General features: G+C 40.0%; 34 non-coding genes and 5 pseudogenes across 34 annotated transcripts; all 39 read right to left on the bottom strand.

Annotated features, from left to right (window-relative positions):
• Window positions 1–306: 306 nt before the first annotated feature.
• Window positions 307–425, bottom strand: LOC146016540 (5S ribosomal RNA). The gene has a single exon (XR_014449429.1). It is a non-coding gene; the product is annotated as a 5S ribosomal RNA (ribosomal RNA).
• A 351-nt stretch (window positions 426–776) lies between these two features.
• LOC146016271 (5S ribosomal RNA) lies at window positions 777–895 on the bottom strand. The gene has a single exon (XR_014449167.1). It is a non-coding gene; the product is annotated as a 5S ribosomal RNA (ribosomal RNA).
• Window positions 896–1240: 345 nt separating this feature from the next.
• On the bottom strand, window positions 1241–1359 carry LOC146014573 (5S ribosomal RNA). Its single transcript, XR_014447522.1, has one exon. It is a non-coding gene; the product is annotated as a 5S ribosomal RNA (ribosomal RNA).
• A 345-nt stretch (window positions 1360–1704) lies between these two features.
• LOC146013878 (5S ribosomal RNA) lies at window positions 1705–1823 on the bottom strand. Its single transcript, XR_014446842.1, has one exon. It is a non-coding gene; the product is annotated as a 5S ribosomal RNA (ribosomal RNA).
• Window positions 1824–2169: 346 nt separating this feature from the next.
• LOC146014353 (5S ribosomal RNA) lies at window positions 2170–2288 on the bottom strand. The gene has a single exon (XR_014447301.1). It is a non-coding gene; the product is annotated as a 5S ribosomal RNA (ribosomal RNA).
• Window positions 2289–2633: 345 nt separating this feature from the next.
• LOC146010392 (5S ribosomal RNA) lies at window positions 2634–2752 on the bottom strand (annotated as a pseudogene).
• Window positions 2753–3103: 351 nt separating this feature from the next.
• On the bottom strand, window positions 3104–3222 carry LOC146014081 (5S ribosomal RNA). Its single transcript, XR_014447038.1, has one exon. It is a non-coding gene; the product is annotated as a 5S ribosomal RNA (ribosomal RNA).
• Window positions 3223–3567: 345 nt separating this feature from the next.
• LOC146015031 (5S ribosomal RNA) lies at window positions 3568–3686 on the bottom strand. Its single transcript, XR_014447965.1, has one exon. It is a non-coding gene; the product is annotated as a 5S ribosomal RNA (ribosomal RNA).
• A 345-nt stretch (window positions 3687–4031) lies between these two features.
• On the bottom strand, window positions 4032–4140 carry LOC146011686 (5S ribosomal RNA; annotated as a pseudogene).
• Window positions 4141–4486: 346 nt separating this feature from the next.
• LOC146016041 (5S ribosomal RNA) lies at window positions 4487–4605 on the bottom strand. Its single transcript, XR_014448944.1, has one exon. It is a non-coding gene; the product is annotated as a 5S ribosomal RNA (ribosomal RNA).
• Window positions 4606–5160: 555 nt separating this feature from the next.
• Window positions 5161–5279, bottom strand: LOC146016058 (5S ribosomal RNA). Its single transcript, XR_014448961.1, has one exon. It is a non-coding gene; the product is annotated as a 5S ribosomal RNA (ribosomal RNA).
• A 345-nt stretch (window positions 5280–5624) lies between these two features.
• On the bottom strand, window positions 5625–5743 carry LOC146015457 (5S ribosomal RNA). Its single transcript, XR_014448378.1, has one exon. It is a non-coding gene; the product is annotated as a 5S ribosomal RNA (ribosomal RNA).
• Window positions 5744–6088: 345 nt separating this feature from the next.
• On the bottom strand, window positions 6089–6207 carry LOC146011288 (5S ribosomal RNA). The gene has a single exon (XR_014444924.1). It is a non-coding gene; the product is annotated as a 5S ribosomal RNA (ribosomal RNA).
• A 344-nt stretch (window positions 6208–6551) lies between these two features.
• Window positions 6552–6670, bottom strand: LOC146011277 (5S ribosomal RNA). The gene has a single exon (XR_014444923.1). It is a non-coding gene; the product is annotated as a 5S ribosomal RNA (ribosomal RNA).
• Window positions 6671–7021: 351 nt separating this feature from the next.
• LOC146014768 (5S ribosomal RNA) lies at window positions 7022–7140 on the bottom strand. Its single transcript, XR_014447712.1, has one exon. It is a non-coding gene; the product is annotated as a 5S ribosomal RNA (ribosomal RNA).
• A 344-nt stretch (window positions 7141–7484) lies between these two features.
• Window positions 7485–7603, bottom strand: LOC146014097 (5S ribosomal RNA). Its single transcript, XR_014447053.1, has one exon. It is a non-coding gene; the product is annotated as a 5S ribosomal RNA (ribosomal RNA).
• Window positions 7604–7948: 345 nt separating this feature from the next.
• Window positions 7949–8067, bottom strand: LOC146014496 (5S ribosomal RNA). The gene has a single exon (XR_014447448.1). It is a non-coding gene; the product is annotated as a 5S ribosomal RNA (ribosomal RNA).
• Window positions 8068–8412: 345 nt separating this feature from the next.
• On the bottom strand, window positions 8413–8531 carry LOC146017394 (5S ribosomal RNA). Its single transcript, XR_014450269.1, has one exon. It is a non-coding gene; the product is annotated as a 5S ribosomal RNA (ribosomal RNA).
• A 345-nt stretch (window positions 8532–8876) lies between these two features.
• On the bottom strand, window positions 8877–8995 carry LOC146011266 (5S ribosomal RNA). Its single transcript, XR_014444922.1, has one exon. It is a non-coding gene; the product is annotated as a 5S ribosomal RNA (ribosomal RNA).
• A 345-nt stretch (window positions 8996–9340) lies between these two features.
• Window positions 9341–9459, bottom strand: LOC146015418 (5S ribosomal RNA). The gene has a single exon (XR_014448339.1). It is a non-coding gene; the product is annotated as a 5S ribosomal RNA (ribosomal RNA).
• A 345-nt stretch (window positions 9460–9804) lies between these two features.
• LOC146014572 (5S ribosomal RNA) lies at window positions 9805–9923 on the bottom strand. Its single transcript, XR_014447521.1, has one exon. It is a non-coding gene; the product is annotated as a 5S ribosomal RNA (ribosomal RNA).
• A 345-nt stretch (window positions 9924–10268) lies between these two features.
• LOC146016752 (5S ribosomal RNA) lies at window positions 10269–10387 on the bottom strand. Its single transcript, XR_014449632.1, has one exon. It is a non-coding gene; the product is annotated as a 5S ribosomal RNA (ribosomal RNA).
• Window positions 10388–10732: 345 nt separating this feature from the next.
• Window positions 10733–10851, bottom strand: LOC146011255 (5S ribosomal RNA). The gene has a single exon (XR_014444921.1). It is a non-coding gene; the product is annotated as a 5S ribosomal RNA (ribosomal RNA).
• A 345-nt stretch (window positions 10852–11196) lies between these two features.
• LOC146010942 (5S ribosomal RNA) lies at window positions 11197–11315 on the bottom strand (annotated as a pseudogene).
• Window positions 11316–11660: 345 nt separating this feature from the next.
• On the bottom strand, window positions 11661–11779 carry LOC146016751 (5S ribosomal RNA). Its single transcript, XR_014449631.1, has one exon. It is a non-coding gene; the product is annotated as a 5S ribosomal RNA (ribosomal RNA).
• A 345-nt stretch (window positions 11780–12124) lies between these two features.
• On the bottom strand, window positions 12125–12243 carry LOC146011243 (5S ribosomal RNA). The gene has a single exon (XR_014444920.1). It is a non-coding gene; the product is annotated as a 5S ribosomal RNA (ribosomal RNA).
• Window positions 12244–12588: 345 nt separating this feature from the next.
• On the bottom strand, window positions 12589–12707 carry LOC146010941 (5S ribosomal RNA; annotated as a pseudogene).
• Window positions 12708–13052: 345 nt separating this feature from the next.
• On the bottom strand, window positions 13053–13171 carry LOC146015030 (5S ribosomal RNA). The gene has a single exon (XR_014447964.1). It is a non-coding gene; the product is annotated as a 5S ribosomal RNA (ribosomal RNA).
• Window positions 13172–13516: 345 nt separating this feature from the next.
• LOC146013866 (5S ribosomal RNA) lies at window positions 13517–13635 on the bottom strand. Its single transcript, XR_014446831.1, has one exon. It is a non-coding gene; the product is annotated as a 5S ribosomal RNA (ribosomal RNA).
• A 345-nt stretch (window positions 13636–13980) lies between these two features.
• LOC146011141 (5S ribosomal RNA) lies at window positions 13981–14099 on the bottom strand (annotated as a pseudogene).
• Window positions 14100–14444: 345 nt separating this feature from the next.
• LOC146015029 (5S ribosomal RNA) lies at window positions 14445–14563 on the bottom strand. Its single transcript, XR_014447963.1, has one exon. It is a non-coding gene; the product is annotated as a 5S ribosomal RNA (ribosomal RNA).
• A 345-nt stretch (window positions 14564–14908) lies between these two features.
• Window positions 14909–15027, bottom strand: LOC146013854 (5S ribosomal RNA). Its single transcript, XR_014446820.1, has one exon. It is a non-coding gene; the product is annotated as a 5S ribosomal RNA (ribosomal RNA).
• Window positions 15028–15372: 345 nt separating this feature from the next.
• On the bottom strand, window positions 15373–15491 carry LOC146014570 (5S ribosomal RNA). Its single transcript, XR_014447519.1, has one exon. It is a non-coding gene; the product is annotated as a 5S ribosomal RNA (ribosomal RNA).
• A 345-nt stretch (window positions 15492–15836) lies between these two features.
• On the bottom strand, window positions 15837–15955 carry LOC146014495 (5S ribosomal RNA). Its single transcript, XR_014447447.1, has one exon. It is a non-coding gene; the product is annotated as a 5S ribosomal RNA (ribosomal RNA).
• A 345-nt stretch (window positions 15956–16300) lies between these two features.
• On the bottom strand, window positions 16301–16419 carry LOC146017090 (5S ribosomal RNA). The gene has a single exon (XR_014449964.1). It is a non-coding gene; the product is annotated as a 5S ribosomal RNA (ribosomal RNA).
• A 345-nt stretch (window positions 16420–16764) lies between these two features.
• On the bottom strand, window positions 16765–16883 carry LOC146015237 (5S ribosomal RNA). The gene has a single exon (XR_014448165.1). It is a non-coding gene; the product is annotated as a 5S ribosomal RNA (ribosomal RNA).
• Window positions 16884–17228: 345 nt separating this feature from the next.
• Window positions 17229–17347, bottom strand: LOC146015563 (5S ribosomal RNA). The gene has a single exon (XR_014448481.1). It is a non-coding gene; the product is annotated as a 5S ribosomal RNA (ribosomal RNA).
• A 345-nt stretch (window positions 17348–17692) lies between these two features.
• On the bottom strand, window positions 17693–17811 carry LOC146013842 (5S ribosomal RNA). The gene has a single exon (XR_014446809.1). It is a non-coding gene; the product is annotated as a 5S ribosomal RNA (ribosomal RNA).
• Window positions 17812–18156: 345 nt separating this feature from the next.
• Window positions 18157–18275, bottom strand: LOC146014569 (5S ribosomal RNA). The gene has a single exon (XR_014447518.1). It is a non-coding gene; the product is annotated as a 5S ribosomal RNA (ribosomal RNA).
• Between the last annotated feature and the right edge of the window lie 241 nt (window positions 18276–18516).

Raw genomic sequence — 18516 nt, 5'->3', positions numbered from 1 at the left:
CCAGGTAAGCTAATACAAAAGTTTCCTAACTGTATTGGCTTACTGAAAAAAATCATGTGTTGGTAATGTAAAAAGACCAACAGGACATGATATTAGCAGGGGGTCTTAAATTAAACTACAAAAGAGGCTCAACACTGTTTAGCTGCAAAAAGCAGTTGGAATTGAGCCTAAACAGTGTGGTAAGTCTTTAGGTGATGGCTAGTGTGTCTGTTTGACCTCTTACAAATGTCTGTGCTGGCAATAAAAAGAAATAGTTTCCAATATAAATAGCTAGAGAATAAAAACAATTTGCCAGTAATGTGAAAAAACCTACAGCACCTGGTGTTCCCAGGTGGTCTCCCAGCCAAGTACTAACCAGGCCCAACACTGCTTAGCTTCCAAAATCAGACGAGATTGGGCCTATACAATGTGGTATGGCTGTAGGTGAGATACAGGCACTTTTTTGCCCTCTTCTACTTCTATCACCAGGTAAGCTAATAAAAAAGTTTCCTAACTGTATTGGCTTACTGAAAAAAATCATGTGTTGGTAATGTAAAAAGACCTACAGGACATGATATTAGCAGGGGGTCTTAAATTAAACTACTAAAGAGGCTCAACACTGTTTAGCTGCCAAAAGCAGTTGGAATTGGGCCTAAACAGTGTGGTAAGTCTTTAGGTGATGGCTATTTTGTCTGTTTGACCTCTTCCAAATGTCTGTGCTGGCAATAAAAAGAAAAAGAAAAAGTTTCCAATTTAAATAGCTAAAGAATAAAAACAATTTGCCAGTAATGTGAAAAAACCTACAGCACCTGGTGTTCCTATGTGGTCTCCCACCCAAGTACTAACCAGGCCCAACACTGCTTAGCTTCCAAGATCAGACGAGATTGAGCCTATCCAATGTGGTATGGCTGTAGGTGAGTTAAATTCACTTTTTTGCCCTCTTCTACTTCTATCACCAGGTAAGCTAATACAAAAGTTTCCTAACTGTATTGGCTTACTGAAAAAAATCATGTGTTGGTAATGTAAAAAGACCTACAGGACATGATATTAGCAGGGGGTCTTAAATTAAACTACAAAAGAGGCTCAACACTGTTTAGCTGCAAAAAGCAGTTGGAATTGAGCCTAAACAGTGTGGTAAGTCTTTAGGTGATGGCTATTGTGTCTGTTTGACCTCTTCCAAATGTCTGTGCTGGCAATACAAAGAAAAAGTTTCCAATTTAAATAGCTAGAGAATAAAAACAATTTGCCGGTAATGTGAAAAAACCTACAGTACCTGGTGTTCCCAGGTGGTCTCCCACCCAAGTACTAACCAGGCCCAACACTGCTTAGCTTCCAAGATCAGACGAGATTGGGCCTATCCAATGTGGTATGGCTGTAGGTGAGATACAGGCATTTTTTTGCCCTCTTCTACTTCTATCACCAGGTAAGCTAATACAAAAGTTTCCTAACTGTATTGGCTTACTGAAAAAAATCATGTGTTGGTAATGTAAAAAGACCTACAGGACATGATATTAGCAGGGGGTCTTAAATTAAACTACAAAAGTGGCTCAACACTGTTTAGCTGCCAAAAGCAGTTGGAATTGAGCCTAAACAGTGTGGTAAGTCTTTAGGTGATGGCTATTGTGTCTGTTTGACCTCTTCAAAATGTCTGTGCTGGCAATAAAAAGAAAAAGTTTCCAATTTAAATAGCTAGAGAATAAAAACAATTTGCCAGTAATGTGAAAAAACCTACAGCACCTGGTGTTCCCAGGTGGTCTCCCACCCAAGTACTAACCAGGCCCAACACTGCTTAGCTTCCAAGATCAGACGAGATTGGGCCTATCCAATGTGGTATGGCTGTAGGTGAGATACAGGCACTTTTTTGCCCTCTTCTACTTCTATCACCAGGTAAGCTAATAAAAAAGTTTTCTAACTGTATTGGCTTACTTAAAAAAAATCATGTGTTGGTAATGTAAAAAGACCTACAGGACATGATATTAGCAGGGGGTCTTAAATTAAACTACTAAAATGGCTCAACACTGTTTAGCTGCCAAAAGCAGTTGGAATTGGGCCTAAACAGTGTGGTAAGTCTTTAGGTGATGGCTATTGTGTCTGTTTGACCTCTTCCAAATGTCTGTACTGGCAATAAAAAGAAAAAGTTTCCAATTTAAATAGATAGAGAATAAAAACAATTTGCCTGTAATGTGAAAAAACCTACAGCACCTGGTGTTCCCATGTGGTCTCCCACCCAAGTACTAACCAGGCCCAACACTGCTTAGCTTCCAAGATCAGAAGAGATTGGGCCTATCCAATGTGGTATGGCTGTAGGTGAGATACAGGCACTTTTTTGCCCTCTTCTACTTCTATCACCAGGTAAGCTAATAAAAAAGTTTCCTAACTGTATTGGCTTACTGAAAAAAATCATGTGTTGGTAATGTAAAAAGACCTACAGGACATGATATTAGCTGGGGGTCTTAAATTAAACTACAAAAGAGGCTCAACACTGTTTAGCTGCCAAAAGCAGTTGGAATTGAGCCTAAACAGTGTGGTAAGTCTTTAGGTGATGGCTATTGTGTCTGTTTGACCTCTTCCAAATGTCTGTGCTGGCAATAAAAAGAAAAAGTTTCCAATATAAATAGCTAGAGAATAAAAACAATTTGCCTGTAATGTGAAAAAACCTACAGCACCTGGTGTTCCCATGTGGTCTCCCACCCAATTACTAACCAGGCCCAACACTGCTTAGCTTCCAAGAACAGACGAGATTGGGCCTATCCAATGTGGTATGGCTGTAGGTGAAATACAGGCACTTTTTTGCCCTCTTCTACTTCTATCACCAGGTAAGCTAATAAAAAAGTTTCCTAACTGTATTGGCTTACTGAAAAAAATCATGTGTTGGTAATGTAAAAAGACCTACAGGACATGATATTAGCAGGGGGTCTTAAATTAAACTACTAAAGAGGCTCAACACTGTTTAGCTGCCAAAAGCAGTTGGAATTGGGCCTAAACAGTGTGGTAAGTCTTTATGTGATGGCTATTGTGTCTGTTTGACCTCTTCCAAATGTCTGTACTGGCAATAAAAAGAAAAAGAAAAAGTTTCCAATTTAAATAGCTAAAGAATAAAAACAATTTGCCAGTAATGTGAAAAAACCTACAGCACCTGGTGTTCCCATGTGGTCTCCCACCCAAGTACTAACCAGGCCCAACACTGCTTAGCTTCCAAGATCAGATGAGATTGAGCCTATCCAATGTGGTATGGCTGTAGGTGAGTTAAATTCACTTTTTTGCCCTCTTCTACTTCTATCACCAGGTAAGCTAATACAAAAGTTTCCTAACTGTATTGGCTTACTGAAAAAAATCATGTGTTGGTAATGTAAAAAGACCTACAGGACATGATATTAGCAGGGCGTCTTAAATTAAACTACTAAAGAGGCTCAACACTGTTTAGCTGCCAAAAGCAGTTGGAATTGGGCCTAAACAGTGTGGTAAGTCTTTAGGTGATGGCTATTGTGTCTGTTTGACCTCTTCCAAATGTCTGTACTGGCAATAAAAAGAAAAAGTTTCCAATTTAAATAGCTAGAGAATAAAAACAATTTGCCTGTAATGTGAAAAAACCTACAGCACCTGGTGTTCCCATGTGGTCTCCCACCCAAGTACTAACCAGGCCCAACACTGCTTAGCTTCCAAGATCACACGAGATTGGGCCTATCCAATGTGGTATGGCTGTAGGTGAGTTAAAAGCACTTTTTTGCCCTCTTCTACTTCTATCACCAGGTAAGCTAATACAAAAGTTTCCTAACTGTATTGGCTTACTGAAAAAAATCATGTGTTGGTAATGTAAAAAGACCTACAGGACATGATATTAGCAGGGGGTCTTAAATTAAACTACAAAAGAGGCTCAACAATGTTTAGCTGCCAAAAGCAGTTGGAATTGAGCCTAAACAGTGTGGTAAGTCTTTAGGTGATGGCTATTGTGTCTGTTTGACCTCTTCCAAATGTCTGTGCTGGCAATAAAAAGAAAAAGTTTAAAATTTAAATAGCTAGAGAATAAAAACAATTTGCCAGTAATGTGAAAAAACCTACAGCACCTGGTGTTCCCCCACCCAAGTACTAACCAGACCCAACACTGCTTAGCTTCCAAGATCAGACGAAATTGGGCCTATCCAATGTGGTATGGCTGTAGGTGAGATACAGGCACTTTTTTGCCCTCTTCTACTTCTATCACCAGGTAAGCTAATAAAAAAGTTTCCTAACTGTATTGGCTTACTTAAAAAAAATCATGTGTTGGTAATGTAAAAAGACCTACAGGACATGATATTAGCAGGGGGTCTTAAATTAAACTACTAAACAGGCTCAACACTGTTTAGCTGCCAAAAGCAGTTGGAATTGGGCCTAAACAGTGTGGTAAGTCTTTAGGTGATGGCTATTGTGTCTGTTTGACCTCTTCCAAATGTCTGTACTGGCAATAAAAAGAAAACGTTTCCAATTTAAATAGCTAGAGAATAAAAACAATTTGCCTGTAATGTGAAAAAACCTACAGCACCTGGTGTTCCCATGTGGTCTCCCACCCAAGTACTAACCAGGCCCAACACTGCTTAGCTTCCAAGATCAGACGAGATTGGGCCTATCCAATTTGGTATGGCTGTAGGTGAGATACAGACACTTTTTTGCCCTCTTCTACTTCTATCACCAGGTAAGCTAATAAAAAAGTTTCCTAACTGTATTGGCTTACTGAAAAAAATCATGTGTTGGTAATGTAAAAAGACCTACAGGACATGATATTAGCAGGGGGTCTTAAATTAAACTACTAAAGAGGCTCAACACTGTTTAGCTGCCAAAAGCAGTTGGAATTGGGCCTAAACAGTGTGGTAAGTCTTTAGGTGATGGATATTGTGTCTGTTTGACCTCTTCCAAATGTCTGTACTGGCAATAAAAAGAAAAAGTGGTACTTATGTATTATCTGGGCTCCCATGTTAAATGCACCCCTTTTTTCATACCCCTACTATCCAACTACGCATGGAGTTGACTTTATATAGTGTGGCGAGCGCAGCGAGCCACCGTGCCCGAAGCGTGGCGAGCGCAGCGAGCCCCGAGAGGGGACGCGGTCTCATAAGAAAAACGGGAGCCCAGATATTACATAAGTACCGAAAAAGTTTCCAATTTAAATAGCTAGAGAATAAAAACAATTTGCCAGTAATGTGAAAAAAGCTACAGCACCTGGTGTTCCCATGTGGTCTCCCACCCAAGTACTAACCAGGCCCAACACTGCTTAGCTTCCAAGATCAGACGAGATTGGGCCTATCCAATGTGGTATGGCTGTAGGTGAGATACCGGCACTTTTTTGCCCTCTTCTACTTCTATCACCAGGTAAGCTAATACAAAAGTTTCCTAACTGTATTGGCTTACTGAAAAAAATCATGTGTTGGTAATGTAAAAAGACCTACAGGACATGATATTAGCAGGGGGTCTTAAATTAAACTACAAAAGAGGCTCAACACTGTTTAGCTGCCAAAAGCAGTTGGAATTGAGCCTAAACAGTGTGGTAAGTCTTTAGGTGATGGCTAGTGTGTCTGTTTGACCTCTTACAAATGTCTGTGCTGGCAATAAAAAGAAATAGTTTCCAATATAAATAGCTAGAGAATAAAAACAATTTGCCAGTAATGTGAAAAAACCTACAGCACCTGGTGTTCCCAGGTGGTCTCCCACCCAAGTACTAACCAGGCCCAACACTGCTTAGCTTCCAAGATCAGACGAGATTGGGCCTATACAATGTGGTATGGCTGTAGTTGAGATACAGGCACTTTTTTGCCCTCTTCTACTTCTATCACCAGGTAAGCTAATAAAAAAGTTTCCTAACTGTATTGGCTTACTGAAAAAAATCATGTGTTGGTAATGTAAAAAGACCTACAGGACATGATATTAGCAGGGGGTCTTAAATTAAACTACTAAAGAGGCTCAACACTGTTTAGCTGCCAAAAGCAGTTGGAATTGGGCCTAAACAGTGTGGTAAGTCTTTAGGTAATGGCTATTGTGTCTGTTTGACCTCTTCCAAATGTCTGTGCTGGCAATAAAAAGAAAAAGTTTCCAATTTAAATAGCTAGAGAATAAAAACAATTTGCCAGTAATGTGAAAAAACCTACAGCACCTGGTGTTCCCATGTGGTCTCCCACCCAAGTACTAACCAGGCCCAACACTGCTTAGCTTCCAAGATCAGACGAGATTGGGCCTATCCAATGTGGTATGGCTGTAGGTGAGTTAAAGCCACTTTTTTGCCCTCTTCTACTTCTATTACCAGGTAAGCTAATACAAAAGTTTCCTAACTGTATTGGCTTACTGAAAAAAATCATGTGTTGGTAATGTAAAAAGACCTACAGGACATGATATTAGCAGGGGGTCTTAAATTAAACTACAAAAGAGGCTCAACACTGTTTAGCTGCCAAAAGCAGTTGGAATTGAGCCTAAACAGTGTGGTAAGTCTTTAGGTGATGGCTATTGTGTCTGTTTGACCTCTTCCAAATGTCTGTGCTGGCAATAAAATGAAAAAGTTTCCAATATAATAGCTAGAGAATAAAAACAATTTGCCAGTAATGTGAAAAAACCTACAGCACCTGGTGTTCCCATGTGGTCTCCCACCCAAGTACTAACCAGGCCCAACACTGCTTAGCTTCCAAGATCAGACGAGATTGGGCCTATCCAATGTGGTATGGCTGTAGGTGAGTTAAAGCCACTTTTTTGCCCTCTTCTACTTCTATTACCAGGTAAGCTAATACAAAAGTTTCCTAACTGTATTGGCTTACTGAAAAAAAATCATGTGTTGGTAATGTAAAAAGACCTACAGGACATGATATTAGCAGGGGGTCTTAAATTAAATTAAACTACAAAAGAGGCTCAACACTGTTTAGCTGCCAAAAGCAGTTGGAATTGAGCCTAAACAGTGTGGTAAGTCTTTAGGTGATGGCTATTGTGTCTGTTTGACCTCTTCCAAATGTCTGTGCTGGCAATAAAATGAAAAAGTTTCCAATATAAATAGCTAGAGAATAAAAACAATTTGCCTGTAATGTGAAAAAACCTACAGCACCTGGTGTTCACATGTGGTCTCCCACCCAAGTACTAACCAGGCCCAACACTGCTTAGCTTCCAAGATCAGACGAGATTGGGCCTATCCAATGTGGTATGGCTGTAGGTGAGTTAAATTCACTTTTTTGCCCTCTTCTACTTCTATCACCAGGTAAGCTAATACAAAAGTTTCCTAACTGTATTGGCTTACTGAAAAAAATCATGTGTTGGTAATGTAAAAAGACCTACAGGACATGATATTAGCAGGGGGTCTTAAATTAAACTACAAAAGAGGCTCAACACTGTTTAGCTGCCAAAAGCAGTTTGATTTGAGCCTAAACAGTGTGGTAAGTCTTTAGGTGATGGCTATTGTGTCTGTTTGACCTCTTCCAAATGTCTGTGCTGGCAATAAAAAGAAAAAGTTTCCAATATAAATAGCTAGGAATAAAAACAATTTGCCAGTAATGTGAAAAAACCTACAGCACCTGGTGTTCCCAGGTGGTCTCCCACCCAAGTACTAACCAGGCCCAACACTGCTTAGCTTCCAAGATCAGACGAGATTGGGCCTATCCAATGTGGTATGGCTGTAAGTGAGTGAAAGGCACTTTTTTGCCCTCTTCTACTTCTATCACCAGGTAAGCTAATACAAAAGTTTCCTAACTGTATTGGCTTACTGAAAAAAATCATGTGTTGGTAATGTAAAAAGACCTACAGGACATGATATTAGCAGGGGGTCTTAAATTAAACTACAAAAGAGGCTCAACACTGTTTAGCTGCCAAAAGCAGTTGGAATTGAGCCTAAACAGTGTGGTAAGTCTTTAGGTGATGGCTATTGTGTCTGTTTGACCTCTTCCAAATGTCTGTGCTGGCAATCAAAAGAAAAAGTTTCCAATATAAATAGCTAGAGAATAAAAACAATTTGCCAGTAATGTGAAAAAACCTACAGCACCTGGTGTTCGCAGGTGGTCTCCCACCCAAGTACTAACCAGGCCCAACACTGCTTAGCTTCCAAGATCAGACGAGATTGGGCCTATCCAATGTGGTATGGCTGTAGGTGAGATACAGGCACTTTTTTGCCCTCTTCTACTTCTATCACCAGGTAAGCTAATAAAAAAGTTTCCTAACTGTATTGGCTTACTGAAAAAAATCATGTGTTGGTAATGTAAAAAGACCTACAGGACATGATATTAGCAGGGGGTCTTAAATTAAACTACTAAAGAGGCTCAACACTGTTTAGCTGCCAAAAGCAGTTGGAATTGGGCCTAAACAGTGTGGTAAGTCTTTAGGTGATGGCTATTGTGTCTGTTTGACCTCTTCCAAATGTCTGTACTGGCAATAAAAAGAAAAAGTTTCCAATTTAAATAGCTAGAGAATAAAAACAATTTGCCTGTAATGTGAAAAAAGCTACAGCACCTGGTGTTCCCATGTGGTCTCCCACCCAAGTACTAACCAGGCCCAACACTGCTTAGCTTCCAAGATCAGACGAGTTTGGGCCTATCCAATGTGGTATGGCTGTAGGTGAGATAGAGGCACTTTTTTGCCCTCTTCTACTTCTATCACCAGGTAAGCTAATAAAAAAGTTTCCTAACTGTATTGGCTTTCTGAAAAAAATCATGTGTTGGTAATGTAAAAAGACCTACAGGACATGATATTAGCAGGGGGTCTTAAATTAAACTACTAAAGAGGCTCAACACTGTTTAGCTGCCAAAAGCAGTTGGAATTGGGCCTAAACAGTGTGGTAAGTCTTTAGGTGATGGCTATTGTGTCTGTTTGACCTCTTCCAAATGTCTGTGCTGGCAATAAAAAGAAAAAGTTTCCAATTTAAATAGCTAGAGAATAAAAACAATTTGCCAGTAATGTGAAAAAACCTACAGCACCTGGTGTTCCCATGTGGTCTCCCACCCAAGTACTAACCAGGCCCAACACTGCTTAGCTTCCAAGATCAGACGAGATTGGGCCTATCCAATGTGGTATGGCTGTAGGTGAGTTAAAGCCACTTTTTTGCCCTCTTCTACTTCTATCACCAGGTAAGCTAATACAAAAGTTTCCTAACTGTATTGGCTTACTGAAAAAAATCATGTGTTGGTAATGTAAAAAGACCTACAGGACATGATATTAGCAGGGGGTCTTAAATTAAACTACTAAAGAGGCTCAACACTGTTTAGCTGCCAAAAGCAGTTATAATTGAGCCTAAACAGTGTGGTAAGTCTTTAGGTGATGGCTATTGTGTCTGTTTGACCTCTTCCAAATGTCTGTGCTGGCAATAAAAAGAAAAAGTTTCCAATATAAATAGCTAGAGAATAAAAACAATTTGCCAGTAATGTGAAAAAACCTACAGCACCTGGTGTTCCCAGGTGGTCTCCCACCCAAGTATTAACCAGGCCCAACACTGCTTAGCTTCCAAGATCAGACGAGATTGGGCCTATCCAATGTGGTATGGCTGTAGGTGAGTTAAAGGCACTTTTTTGCCCTCTTCTACTTCTATCACCAGGTAAGCTAATACAAAAGTTTCCTAACTGTATTGGCTTACTGAAAAAAATCATGTGTTGGTAATGTAAAAAGACCTACAGGACATGATATTAGCAGGGGGTCTTAAATTAAACTACAAAAGAGGCTCAACACTGTTTAGCTGCCAAAAGCAGTTGGAATTGAGCCTAAACAGTGTGGTAAGTCTTTAGGTGATGGCTATTGTGTCTGTTTGACCTCTTCCAAATGTCTGTGCTGGCAATAAAAAGAAAAAGTTTCCAATATAAATAGCTAGAGAATAAAAACAATTTGCCAGTAATGTGAAAAAACCTACAGTACCTGGTGTTCCCAGGTGGTCTCCCACCCAAGTACTAACCAGGCCCAACACTGCTTAGCTTCCAAGATCAGACGAGATTGGGCCTATCCAATGTGGTATGGCTGTAGGTGAGATACAGGCACTTTTTTGCCCTCTTCTACTTCTATCACCAGGTAAGCTAATACAAAAGTTTCCTAACTGTATTGGCTTCCTGAAAAAAATCATGTGTTGGTAATGTAAAAAGACCTACAGGACATGATATTAGCAGGGGGTCTTAAATTAAACTACAAAAGAGGCTCAACACTGTTTAGCTGCCAAAAGCAGTTGGAATTGAGCCTAAACAGTGTGGTAAGTCTTTAGGTGATGGCTATTGTGTCTGTTTGACCTCTTCCAAATGTCTGTGCTGGCAATCAAAAGAAAAAGTTTCCAATATAAATAGCTAGAGAATAAAAACAATTTGCCAGTAATGTGAAAAAACCTACAGCACCTGGTGTTTGCAGGTGGTCTCCCACCCAAGTACTAACCAGGCCCAACACTGCTTAGCTTCCAAGATCAGACGAGATTGGGCCTATCCAATGTGGTATGGCTGTAGGTGAGATACAGGCACTTTTTTGCCCTCTTCTACTTCTATCACCAGATAAGCTAATAAAAAAGTTTCCTAACTGTATTGGCTTACTGAAAAAAATCATGTGTTGGTAATGTAAAAAGACCTACAGGACATGATATTAGCAGGGGGTCTTAAATTAAACTACTAAAGAGGCTCAACACTGTTTAGCTGCCAAAAGCAGTTGGAATTGGGCCTAAACAGTGTGGTAAGTCTTTAGGTGATGGCTATTGTGTCTGTTTGACCTCTTCCAAATGTCTGTACTGGCAATAAAAAGAAAAAGTTTCCAATTTAAATAGCTAGAGAATAAAAACAATTTGCCTGTAATGTGAAAAAACCTACAGCACCTGGTGTTCCCATGTGGTCTCCCACCCAAGTACTAACCAGGCCCAACACTGCTTAGCTTCCAAGATCAGACGAGATTGGGCCTATCCAATGTGGTATGGCTGTAGGTGAGATACAGGCACTTTTTTGCCCTCTTCTACTTCTATCACCAGGTAAGCTAATACAAAAGTTTCCTAACTGTATTGGCTTACTGAAAAAAATCATGTGTTGGTAATGTAAAAAGACCTACAGGACATGATATTAGCAGGGGGTCTTAAATTTAACTACTAAACAGGCTCAATACTGTTTAGCTGCCAAAAGCAGTTGGAATTGGGCCTAAACAGTGTGGTAAGTCTTTAGGTGATGGCTATTGTGTCTGTTTGACCTCTTCCATATGTCTGTACTGGCAATAAAAAGAAAAAGTTTCCAATTTAAATAGCTAGAGAATAAAAACAATTTGCCTGTAATGTGAAAAAACCTACAACACCTGGTGTTCCCATGTGGTCTCCCACCCAAGTACTAACCAGGCCCAACACTGCTTAGCTTCTAAGATCAGACGAGATTGTGCCTATCCAATGTGGTATGGCTGTAGGTGAGATACAGGCACTTTTTTGCCCTCTTCTACTTCTATCACCAGGTAAGCTAATACAAAAGTTTCCTAACTGTATTGGCTTCCTGAAAAAAATCATGTGTTGGTAATGTAAAAAGACCTACAGGACATGATATTAGCAGGGGGTCTTAAATTAAACTACAAAAGAGGCTCAACACTGTTTAGCTGCCAAAAGCAGTTGGAATTGAGCCTAAACAGTGTGGTAAGTCTTTAGGTGATGGCTATTGTGTCTGTTTGACCTCTTCCAAATGTCTGTGCTGGCAATCAAAAGAAAAAGTTTCCAATATAAATAGCTAGAGAATAAAAACAATTTGCCAGTAATGTGAAAAAACCTACAGCACCTGGTGTTTGCAGGTGGTCTCCCACCCAAGTACTAACCAGGCCCAACACTGCTTAGCTTCCAAGATCAGACGAGATTGGGCCTATCCAATGTGGTATGGCTGTAGGTGAGATACAGGCACTTTTTTGCCCTCTTCTACTTCTATCACCAGATAAGCTAATAAAAAAGTTTCCTAACTGTATTGGCTTACTGAAAAAAATCATGTGTTGGTAATGTAAAAAGACCTACAGGACATGATATTAGCAGGGGGTCTTAAATTAAACTACTAAAGAGGCTCAACACTGTTTAGCTGCCAAAAGCAGTTGGAATTGGGCCTAAACAGTGTGGTAAGTCTTTAGGTGATGGCTATTGTGTCTGTTTGACCTCTTCCAAATGTCTGTACTGGCAATAAAAAGAAAAAGTTTCCAATTTAAATAGCTAGAGAATAAAAACAATTTGCCTGTAATGTGAAAAAACCTACAGCACCTGGTGTTCCCATGTGGTCTCCCACCCAAGTACTAACCAGGCCCAACACTGCTTAGCTTCCAAGATCAGACGAGATTGGGCCTATCCAATGTGGTATGGCTGTAGGTGAGATACAGGCACTTTTTTGCCCTCTTCTACTTCTATCACCAGGTAAGCTAATACAAAAGTTTCCTAACTGTATTGGCTTACTGAAAAAAATCATGTGTTGGTAATGTAAAAAGACCTACAGGACATGATATTAGCAGGGGGTCTTAAATTTAACTACTAAACAGGCTCAATACTGTTTAGCTGCCAAAAGCAGTTGGAATTGGGCCTAAACAGTGTGGTAAGTCTTTAGGTGATGGCTATTGTGTCTGTTTGACCTCTTCCATATGTCTGTACTGGCAATAAAAAGAAAAAGTTTCCAATTTAAATAGCTAGAGAATAAAAACAATTTGCCTGTAATGTGAAAAAACCTACAACACCTGGTGTTCCCATGTGGTCTCCCACCCAAGTACTAACCAGGCCCAACACTGCTTAGCTTCTAAGATCAGACGAGATTGTGCCTATCCAATGTGGTATGGCTGTAGGTGAGATACAGGCACTTTTATGCCCTCTTCTACTTCTATCACCAGGTAAGCTAATAAAAAAGTTTCCTAACTGTATTGGCTTACTGAAAAAAATCATGTGTTGGTAATGTAAAAAGACCTACAGGACATGATATTAGCAGGGGGTCTTAAATTAAACTACTAAAGAGGCTCAACACTGTTTAGCTGCCAAAAGCAGTTGGAATTGGGCCTAAACAGTGTGGTAAGTCTTTAGGTGATGGCTATTGTGTCTGTTTGACCTCTTCCAAATGTCTGTACTGGCAATAAAAAGAAAAAGTTTCCAATTTAAATAGCTAGAGAATAAAAACAATTTGCCTGTAATGTGAAAAAACCTACAGCACCTGGTGTTCCCATGTGGTCTCCCACCCAAGTACTAACCAGGCCCAACACTGCTTAGCTTCCAAGATCACACGAGATTGGGCCTATCCAATGTGGTATGGCTGTAGGTGAGTTAAAGCCACTTTTTTGCCCTCTTCTACTTCTATCACCAGGTAAGCTAATACAAAAGTTTCCTAACTGTATTGGCTTACTGAAAAAAATCATGTGTTGGTAATGTAAAAAGACCTACAGGACATGATATTAGCAGGGGGTCTTAAATTAAACTACAAAAGAGGCTCAACACTGTTTAGCTGCCAAAAGCAGTTATAATTGAGCCTAAACAGTGTGGTAAGTCTTTAGGTGATGGCTATTGTGTCTGTTTGACCTCTTCCAAATGTCTGTGCTGGCAATAAAAAGAAAAAGTTTCCAATATAAATAGCTAGAGAATAAAAACAATTTGCCAGTAATGTGAAAAAACCTACAGCACCTGGTGTTCCCAGGTGGTCTCCCACCCAAGTACTAACCAGGCCCAACACTGCTTAGCTTCCAAGATCAGACGAGATTGGGCCTATCCAATGTGGTATGGCTGTAGGTGAGTTAAAGGCACTTTTTTTCCCTCTTCTACTTCTATCACCAGGTAAGCTAATACAAAAGTTTCCTAACTGTATTGGCTTACTGAAAAAAATCATGTGTTGGTAATGTAAAAAGACCTACAGGACATGATATTAGCAGGGGGTCTTAAATTAAACTACAAAAGAGGCTCAACACTGTTTAGCTGCCAAAAGCAGTTGGAATTGAGCCTAAACAGTGTGGTAAGTCTTTAGGTGATGGCTATTGTGTCTGTTTGACCTCTTCCAAATGTCTGTGCTGGCAATAAAAAGAAAAAGTTTCCAATATAAATAGCTAGAGAATAAAAACAATTTGCCAGTAATGTGAAAAAACCTACAGTACCTGGTGTTCCCAGGTGGTCTCCCACCCAAGTACTAACCAGGCCCAACACTGCTTAGCTTCCAAGATAAGACGAGTTTGGGCCTATCCAATGTGGTATGGCTGTAGGTGAGATAGAGGCACTTTTTTGCCCTCTTCTACTTCTATCACCAGGTAAGCTAATAAAAAAGTTTCCTAACTGTATTGGCTTTCTGAAAAAAATCATGTGTTGGTAATGTAAAAAGACCTACAGGACATGATATTAGCAGGGGATCTTAAATTAAACTACTAAAGAGGCTCAACACTGTTTAGCTGCCAAAAGCAGTTGGAATTGGGCCTAAACAGTGTGGTAAGTCTTTAGGTGATGGCTATTGTGTCTGTTTGACCTCTTCCAAATGTCTGTGCTGGCAATAAAAAGAAAAAGTTTCCAATTTAAATAGCTAGAGAATAAAAACAATTTGCCAGTAATGTGAAAAAACCTACAGCACCTGGTGTTCCCATGTGGTCTCCCACCCAAGTACTAACCAGGCCCAACACTGCTTAGCTTCCAAGATCACACGAGATTGGGCCTATCCAATGTGGTATGGCTGTAGGTGAGTTAAAGCCACTTTTTTGCCCTCTTCTACTTCTATCACCAGGTAAGCTAATACAAAAGTTTCCTAACTGTATTGGCTTACTGAAAAAAATCATGTGTTGGTAATGTAAAAAGACCTACAGGACATGATATTAGCAGGGGGTCTTAAATTAAACTACAAAAGAGGCTCAACACTGTTTAGCTGCCAAAAGCAGTTATAATTGAGCCTAAACAGTGTGGTAAGTCTTTAGGTGATGGCTATTGTGTCTGTTTGACCTCTTCCAAATGTCTGTGCTGGCAATAAAAAGAAAAAGTTTCCAATATAAATAGCTAGAGAATAAAAACAATTTGCCAGTAATGTGAAAAAACCTACAGCACCTGGTGTTCCCAGGTGGTCTCCCACCCAAGTACTAACCAGGCCCAACACTGCTTAGCTTCCAAGATCAGACGAGATTGGGCCTATCCAATGTGGTATGGCTGTAGGTGAGTTAAAGGCACTTTTTTTCCCTCTTCTACTTCTATCACCAGGTAAGCTAATACAAAAGTTTCCTAACTGTATTGGCTTACTGAAAAAAATCATGTGTTGGTAATGTAAAAAGACCTACAGGACATGATATTAGCAGGGGGTCTTAAATTAAACTACAAAAGAGGCTCAACACTGTTTAGCTGCCAAAAGCAGTTGGAATTGAGCCTAAACAGTGTGGTAAGTCTTTAGGTGATGGCTATTGTGTCTGTTTGACCTCTTCCAAATGTCTGTGCTGGCAATAAAAAGAAAAAGTTTCCAATATAAATAGCTAGAGAATAAAAACAATTTGCCAGTAATGTGAAAAAACCTACAGTACCTGGTGTTCCCAGGTGGTCTCCCACCCAAGTACTAACCAGGCCCAACACTGCTTAGCTTCCAAGATCAGACGAGATTGGGCCTATCCAATGTGGTATGGCTGTAGGTGAGATACAGGCACTTTTTTGCCCTCTTCTACTTCTATCACCAGGTAAGCTAATACAAAAGTTTCCTAACTGTATTGGCTTCCTGAAAAAAATCATGTGTTGGTAATGTAAAAAGACCTACAGGACATGATATTAGCAGGGGGTCTTAAATTAAACTACAAAAGAGGCTCAACACTGTTTAGCTGCCAAAAGCAGTTGGAATTGAGCCTAAACAGTGTGGTAAGTCTTTAGGTGATGGCTATTGTGTCTGTTTGACCTCTTCCAAATGTCTGTGCTGGCAATCAAAAGAAAAAGTTTCCAATATAAATAGCTAGAGAATAAAAACAATTTGCCAGTAATGTGAAAAAACCTACAGCACCTGGTGTTCGCAGGTGGTCTCCCACCCAAGTACTAACCAGGCCCAACACTGCTTAGCTTCCAAGATCAGACGAGATTGGGCCTATCCAATGTGGTATGGCTGTAGGTGAGATACAGGCACTTTTTTGCCCTCTTCTACTTCTATCACCAGGTAAGCTAATACAAAAGTTTCCTAACTGTATTGGCTTACTGAAAAAAATCATGTGTTGGTAATGTAAAAAGACCTACAGGACATGATATTAGCAGGGGGTCTTAAATTTAACTACTAAACAGGCTCAATACTGTTTAGCTGCCAAAAGCAGTTGGAATTGGGCCTAAACAGTGTGGTAAGTCTTTAGGTGATGGCTATTGTGTCTGTTTGACCTCTTCCATATGTCTGTACTGGCAATAAAAAGAAAAAGTTTCCAATTTAAATAGCTAGAGAATAAAAACAATTTGCCTGTAATGTGAAAAAACCTACAACACCTGGTGTTCCCATGTGGTCTCCCACCCAAGAACTAACCAGGCCCAACACTGCTTAGCTTCCAAGATCAGACGAGATTGGGCCTATCCAATGTGGTATGGCTGTAGGTGAGATACAGGCACTTTTATGCCCTCTTCTACTTCTATCACCAGGTAAGCTAATAAAAAAGTTTCCTAACTGTATTGGCTTACTGAAAAAAATCATGTGTTGGTAATGTAAAAAGACCTACAGGACATGATATTAGCAGGGGGTCTTAAATTAAACTACTAAAGAGGCTCAACACTGTTTAGCTGCCAAAAGCAGTTGGAATTGGGCCTAAACAGTGTGGTAAGTCTTTAGGTGATGGCTATTGTGTCTGTTTGACCTCTTCCAAATGTCTGTACTGGCAATAAAAAGAAAAAGTTTCCAATTTAAATAGCTAGAGAATAAAAACAATTTGCCTGTAATGTGAAAAAACCTACAGCACCTGGTGTTCCCATGTGGTCTCCCACCCAAGTACTAACCAGGCCCAACACTGCTTAGCTTCCAAGATCAGACGAGTTTGGGCCTATCCAATGTGGTATGGCTGTAGGTGAGATAGAGGCACTTTTTTGCCCTCTTCTACTTCTATCACCAGGTAAGCTAATAAAAAAGTTTCCTAACTGTATTGGCTTTCTGAAAAAAATCATGTGTTGGTAATGTAAAAAGACCTACAGGACATGATATTAGCAGGGGGTCTTAAATTAAACTACTAAAGAGGCTCAACACTGTTTAGCTGCCAAAAGCAGTTGGAATTGGGCCTAAACAGTGTGGTAAGTCTTTAGGTGATGGCTATTGTGTCTGTTTGACCTCTTCCAAATGTCTGTGCTGGCAATAAAAAGAAAAAGTTTCCAATTTAAATAGCTAGAGAATAAAAACAATTTGCCAGTAATGTGAAAAAACCTACAGCACCTGGTGTTCCCATGTGGTCTCCCACCCAAGTACTAACCAGGCCCAACACTGCTTAGCTTCCAAAATCAGACGAGATTGGGCCTATCCAATGTGGTATGGCTGTAGGTGAGTTAAAGCCACTTTTTTGCCCTCTTCTACTTCTATCACCAGGTAAGCTAATACAAAAGTTTCCTAACTGTATTGGCTTACTGAAAAAAATCATGTGTTGGTAATGTAAAAAGACCTACAGGACATGATATTAGCAGGGGGTCTTAAATTAAACTACAAAAGAGGCTCAACACTGTTTAGCTGCCAAAAGCAGTTATAATTGAGCCTAAACAGTGTGGTAAGTCTTTAGGTGATGGCTATTGTGTCTGTTTGACCTCTTCCAAATGTCTGTGCTGGCAATAAAAAGAAAAAGTTTCCAATATAAATAGCTAGAGAATAAAAACAATTTGCCAGTAATGTGAAAAAACCTACAGCACCTGGTGTTCCCAGGTGGTCTCCCACCCAAGTACTAACCAGGCCCAACACTGCTTAGCTTCCAAGATCAGACGAGATTGGGCCTATCCAATGTGGTATGGCTGTAGGTGAGTTAAAGGCACTTTTTTGCCCTCTTCTACTTCTATCACCAGGTAAGCTAATACAAAAGTTTCCTAACTGTATTGGCTTACTGAAAAAAATCATGTGTTGGTAATGTAAAAAGACCTACAGGACATGATATTAGCAGGGGGTCTTAAATTAAACTACAAAAGAGGCTCAACACTGTTTAGCTGCCAAAAGCAGTTGGAATTGAGCCTAAACAGTGTGGTAAGTCTTTAGGTGATGGCTATTGTGTCTGTTTGACCTCTTCCAAATGTCTGTGCTGGCAATAAAAAGAAAAAGTTTCCAATATAAATAGCTAGAGAATAAAAACAATTTGCCAGTAATGTGAAAAAACCTACAGTACCTGGTGTTCCCAGGTGGTCTCCCACCCAAGTACTAACCAGGCCCAACACTGCTTAGCTTCCAAGATCAGACGAGATTGGGCCTATCCAATGTGGTATGGCTGTAGGTGAGATACAGGCACTTTTTTGCCCTCTTCTACTTCTATCACCAGGTAAGCTAATACAAAAGTTTCCTAACTGTATTGGCTTCCTGAAAAAAATCATGTGTTGGTAATGTAAAAAGACCTACAGGACATGATATTAGCAGGGGGTCTTAAATTTAACTACTAAACAGGCTCAACACTGTTTAGCTGCCAAAAGCAGTTGGAATTGGGCCTAAACAGTGTGGTAAGTCTTTAGGTGATGGCTAT

Source organism: Crinia signifera, chromosome 6, assembly GCF_055691185.1.
Source record: "Crinia signifera chromosome 6, ASM5569118v1, whole genome shotgun sequence".
In the NCBI taxonomy this organism is placed as follows: Eukaryota; Metazoa; Chordata; class Amphibia; order Anura; family Myobatrachidae; genus Crinia; species Crinia signifera.
Note: the sequence above shows the minus strand (reverse complement) of the source record. Positions and strands in the feature narration are given on the sequence as shown.